Raw genomic sequence first — 6,341 nt, forward strand, 5'->3', positions numbered from 1 at the left:
CTCCATCTGCCTCCCTCCGGCTCTCCCGGTGTGTCATGCACTCACAGTTTTATGCACTCCTAGAGCCAAGCCTGAGGCATTTACCCGCCAGACATCTGTGTCCTCTCTGGCAGGGACGACATAGTTTCACACATGCAGGCATGGGGCACCGCCTCCTGGAGCACGGCCAGTATGCCCTGGAGCACCAAATCTGACCTGGAGCACTAGGTCCCACCTGTCATACTAGGTCTCTCCTGGAGCATCGGGTCTCACCTAGAACGCTGGATCTGGCCCTGGAGCACAAAGACCTGCTCCTCCTTGTACTCCCTATGGCTGGAACCAGGCACAGACCCTTGCCTGTGTTTGCTTTCTGGCCCACAGCTTTGGTGGCTGGGCACGTGCCTAGACAGTGGCCAGGTCTTGCTATTTTTTTTTTTTTTTTTTTGAGACAGAGTCTTGCTCTGTAGCCCAGGCTAGAGTGCAGTGGTGTCATCATAGGTCACTGCAACCTCAAACCATTGAACTCCTAGGCTCAAGTGAACCCCCTACCTCTCAGCCTCCCCAGTAACTGGGACTACAGACATGTACCACTATGCCTGGCTAATTTTTCTATTAGTAGAGGCTGAGTCTCGCTCTTGCTCAGGCTGGTCTTGAACTCCTGAGCTCAAGCAATCCTCCTCCCACCACAGCCTCCCAGAGTGCTAGGATTATAGGTGTGAGCCACTGCACCTAGCCTAGGTCTTGCCATCTTAAGTGTTCCCCAGTTGCTTCTCCCACAGGCCCAGTAAGATGTAGTCCCGAGGCTCAGGGATTCCTCTGCTGTGCTAAAACCAACCCTATCCAAGGTAGAGTCTGATCTGAATGACCCACCTCCCCAGGGAGGGAGGTGCCCCCGTGTACTTCCCTCCACCCTCACATATACAGAGACAGAGACAGAGAGAGAAACCTGCAGAGAAAAAAGGACCACAAATCTGATGGAAGAGAGAGCCTTTTTGACCCTTTCTGGAGGAGGATTGGGTTCAGAGGCAGGTGGCATCCCTGAGTTTCTGTCCCTGCCCAGGGGGACACCTGTCAGCTCTGGGGATGAGTTGCCCTACCAGCTATCTCCCCATCCCAAGCGAGGATGCATCCCAGGCCCAGAGGTAAACTCTTCAGAACAAAACTTTCCCAGGACAACCCGGGCAGAACTCCTGGGATCGACTGGACAACAGCACAGCCAAGAGGCGGCTTCTCATGGGGCCCATGGACAGAATGACACTCCATCCCTATCAGCCCACCCACCCTCTGCCTAGTCTGTGCTTTACAAGGAAGCAAAAAAAGCCCCCCAAAACTAAAACAAACAAACAAAAAGCCCAGGCAGAATCCTGCCTTGAGCTATTAGAACTAACGACACTGACATCACAGATGCCAGCTACCTGTGCCAGCCTCTGGTGGTGCCCCATGGGAGGACTGGTCTGACATGTGGGTTCCGGGTTCTAACCCCCTGGGGCCCTTCTTTGACTTCCTGACAAAGAGCTCGTTTCCTGTAAAATGTCTCCCCCAGAACATGGAAAGTCCCATGAGAAAAATGCTGACGTTTCCCAGAGGGAAGGAAGTATGGTTTGCTCTGTAGACTCCCCAAAGTCTTGACTAAGTTCCGTCACCTGCCAGCAGCAGGCTGAAACCCACTGCGAGAAGCAATGGAGAAGCCAATTTAAAGCCTGGTGTGGTCCCCTGAAGGTGACTCCTCACTGAGGAATGCAGAGAACAAGTTGAATGGGAAATGTCCCCAAAATGAGTGGCTGCCTCAGGAGAGATTCAGCTCACTGTGCATCAGTGGGGTTGAAGCAGGAAGCCATTCATAGGAGGCTAAGAGGAGGTTCATAGCTTGGCATGGGGAGTTGGGGCTCCAGAGCCACCCAGCCCTGCCCTGCAGGGCTTTCTCCACCACCCAAGGTAGGATTCCCGGAGGCCAAAGCCCAGACCCAGCCATGGAGCTCTGTCTTCTTCTTCACCCCTCACAGGGGATCCTATAACCCTTGGTCCCACCAAGACACCCACCTGGAAGTCTGTGATCCCAAAGCTTTAGCCCTGGCCCATCTTCCATTTGCTGGACCTGTCCTTGGAGGTCCTCCTTACACTTTAGCCTGAATCCATCTGACATCAAACTCCCTTGCCTCTCTCCCAACCTCCCTTGGCAGCACCTGATCTTCTGCCTCCTTCCCCAAAACCATCTGGTCACCAAGGCCAAGGGACCCCACCTTTCCTTCCATGCTAGAACATGCTGCTTCTTCTCTTCTCCCTCCACTACTGCCCTGCCAGGTCAGATGTCATCTCCTCCAAAATTTCCTCAACCACCCCAAGTAGGACCCAGCTACAGAATTTGTAGAGCCCTGTGCAAAATGAAAACGCATGGCCCTTTGTTCAAAATTTATTAAGAATTTCAAGACAGCGATAGGAGATGATGGAACCAAGTACAGGGCCCTTCTAAACACAGGTCGCACACTGGTAAAGTCGGCTCTAGCCCTAGGCTTCCTTCTTATATTCCCGCAGAACCTCGCTGGGACCCTGTCTGTCTCCACCTTGGATCAAAGGGCTTTACGTACATGCCTGTTGTCCCCTCTAGACTGTGAGTTTCATGTGGAAAGGAGCTCTTATCATTGTGCGTCCTGGAAGGCTCATCACCATGCTTTGCACGTTGAGTTGGTTTTCAATAAATAGCAAATGCATTACTTTGCACTGGCAGATATTTGGATATTGCTAATGCAAAGTTAAACCAGCAGGTGGCACTGTTCCCCTCCCAAGCATTGAGTTTTCATTTATTTATGTGTATTTAAAAACTATTAGGTTCCTTAAAGATAATCTTAACTTTCTTATGCTCTCAGGATCCTTTGGAGGTTTAGACAAACAATTCTATATACTTCCATGGAATTTCCAAACACTCTAAAACCTATTTACATATTTAGTCCTCTTCACATTAAAATCATCTACTGAGATATCAAAAATTAGATATTCGGGTCACAGTTATGCACACCTATAAAGCAAGCTACTTGGGAGGCTGAGGCAGGGGAGGATTGCTTAAGCCCAGGAGTTCAAGTCCAGCATGGGCAAAAAAGGGAGACACCCCAACCCCTCCCCATTCCTCCCCAACACTCACTACTTCCATCCCTCCACCCCCATCTCTGAAGAGAAAAAAAAAAAAAATTAGACATCCGGGCCACACCACAGATCAATTGTATTAAAGCCTCTGAGGGTGGAGCCCAGGCATCTGCGTTGTTTGCAGAGACCCTCCTATGTGACTCCAGAGAGCACCCAGGGTGGAGAATCATTGCTCTAGACCATATTTCTCCTCATTTTATAGATGGGGAAACTGAGGCTCCGAGAGTGGAGGCTAAGGTCACAGCAGGTTGATGGCAAAGGTTGTCGTTGGTTCAAATCCTGTACTCCTGACACTAAGTCTGGCGCTCTAAGGTTCTGTTAATCCTCATTCTACCACGCTGCTGGTTGTAAGCAGAGTGTGTGTTGCAGGGGGCAGAGAGTCGGGGTGGGATGGGGCAGGCAGAGAGAATAAGGCCAAAATCTCTGTCCTAAAACCTCCCAGTTTACCAGCTCTCATGCTGCCTGAGGTTCCACCATTAACATGTTCGTCTCCCAGTTTAAGAACTGACCTTGGGGTTTCTTTCTCTTTCTTGTTTCTGTTAAGTAAGGTTTTGTGCAAAGAGAAACTAGTTATAATCACACGGCATGGGTAAGATTGTAGACACCCTCCTCCCTGGAGAGGATGTGGGTGGCTGAGCACAAGGACTTGTGAAGATGACAAGGGAGAGAGAAAGTGGCTTTAAGGGAAGTGAAACCAATACATCTACGTGCAAGGTTTTGCCCAAGGGCCAGCTCTGAGAAGACTCATTTAAGAAAAGGCCTCCTAGTTAGGCTTGGCTCTTTTCCAGACCCCAAGGGACAAAGGCAGGCAGGGTAGGGGTGGTACAATAATGCTTTCAGAGGGCAAAGTGGTAAACACCTGCCATAGCTGGCTGCCTGCCAACAGAGGGGCACCTTCACCTTGGCTAGCTAATGTAACCTAATCATTAACTTCATGGTATCCCATTATATTTACAGGTCCTGCAAATACTCAAGGGGAGGGAATTATACAGGTCATATACAATAGGAGGCAGAAATCTTGGGGGCCATCTTGGAATTCTTCCTTCTCCCCGAAACCACACAGCGTGTCATTGGCAGGGGAGATCTGCTTGGTTTGTCAGCCTTCCCATGCCCCATGCATTGTCCCATGCAGAAGTCAGTGCTTCTGCTGCCTCAGATTAGCAGGTTCATGAATGAAAATGGCCCAATGTTGTCCAAGATCCATTTTGCATCCCCTGCTCAATTCTCGGAAGTAATACCGTGCCAGTCGGAGTTAGCTGTCCAGACAGATTAGCCCTAGTCCAAGGTTGACCAGTGATGGGGCTGCAAATGAGTGTTGCCTCCTGGTGTTCCTGCCCCCGTGTAGTCTCCTCTCGTAATGAATAGGGCTGACCTAGGTGGCCAGTATCATGGAACTGACAGTAGACGACTTCCAAGGCTAGGTCATAAAAGACATCATAGTTCACACCTGGCTCTCTTGGATTACTTACTCTGCACAAAGCCAGCCACCGTGTCACGAATATAGTTAGCCCTGTGTGGGTCCACATGGTGAGGAACTGAGGCCTCCTGTCAACAGCCAGCATCACATTGCCAGAAATGTAATTGAGCCATCTTGGAAGTGGATCCTCCAGCAGCCCCAGTCGAGCTTTCAGATGAGACCGCAGCCCTGGCCAACATTTTGTCTGCAATCAAAATGTTCTGACCCTGAGCCAGAACCACCCAGCTAAACTGCTCCTGAATTCTGACCCACAGAAACTATGTGAGATAATATTTCTGTTGTTATAAACCCCTAAGTTTGGGGGTAATTTCACATAGCAATAGATAACAAATACAGGGCTCTACTGGAGCTAAACCTTACCCAGAAAGATGGAATGATGCTTAGAATACCATTTATCGGGCACTTACTGTGTGCCAAGCTTTGGCTTGCCTTTCTGTAGGCTGCTGGAGCACAAGGTAACAGCTGGTGAAAGCTGAAATCTGAACCCAGAGGTCCTGACTCAGTCTCATACCACATGGCCCTTATAGAAATGTCTACAACAATGGAAATGCATATCTGTACCATCTAATATAGCAGCCACTAGTCATTGTGGCTACTGAGCACTTGAAATGAGGCTAGTGCAACTAAGGAACTGAATTTTTATTTTTAAAATTTTAATCAGTTTAAATAGCCACAGTGACTAATAGCTACGGTGTTGGATAGTGCAGCTCTAACAGATGTGAGGGCCTTCTGTGAGACACAAGTTACAAGGAACAGAGACCCACTCAAGCCTCAGGGGACTCAGGAAAACAAAACGTAGCAGGATCTCAAGAGAGATTTGAGCTAACATGGGATTTGAGACCAGACTCACTGCTTCAGAGAGGGTTTGTGTGGGCTGAGTAGCCCCCAGTGAAGGGGCTTGGATTACAACCCTGATAGGCAGTGCAGTTGTAAGCAGACTCCAGAGCCTGACTGCCTGGGTTCAAATCCCACCTCCACCACTGGTAGGCTGTGTAGCTTTGGGCAAATTATTGAACCTCTTAGATATAGTTTGCCAATCTGTCAAATGGGGTTCCTAACAGCACCTTCTTTGTGGAGTTGTGATGATTACATGGGTTCGGGTATAAAGCATTGAGAATGGGTTCCTGGCTCATGGTGTACGATGCGAGGGTTTGCAACAGCTACTACCAAATCCTCTGCATCCTTCCCGCACCCCAGCAAAGCACTGCCAACATGGTGCCAAGGGAACACGTCCAAGGACCTGGAATTAAGGTTCATCTCTGCACAGACAAGCTAGGAGCAATTCGCCCCTTGGTGACAAGGATATTACCCAACTCACAGGGTCATTATGCGGATCAACAGCTGTCAATGGCAGGGCCGGGTGCGGTGGCTCACGCCTGTAGTCCTAGCACTCTGGGAGGACAAGGTGGGAGGATCGCTCGAGGTCAGGAGTTTGAAACCAGCCTGAGCAAGAGCGAGACCCCATCTCTACTATAAATAAAAAGAAATTAATTGGCCAACTAATATATATAGAAAAAATTAGCCAGGCATGGTGGCGCATGCCTGTAGTCCCAGCTACTCGGGAGGCTGAGGCAGGAGGATTGTTTGAGCCCAGGAGTTCGAGGTTGCTGTGAGCTAGGCTGACGCCACGGCACTCACTCTAGCCCGGGCAACAAAGCGAGACTCTGTCTCAAAAAAAAAAAAAAAAAGAGCTGTCAATGGCATTTTCAGAGCCTGTCAACTACAGTGCCTGCTAAGGCCACGCAGG

The sequence above is a fragment of the Microcebus murinus genome, chromosome 16, assembly GCF_040939455.1.
Source record: "Microcebus murinus isolate Inina chromosome 16, M.murinus_Inina_mat1.0, whole genome shotgun sequence".
Lineage (NCBI taxonomy): Eukaryota > Metazoa > Chordata > Mammalia > Primates > Cheirogaleidae > Microcebus > Microcebus murinus.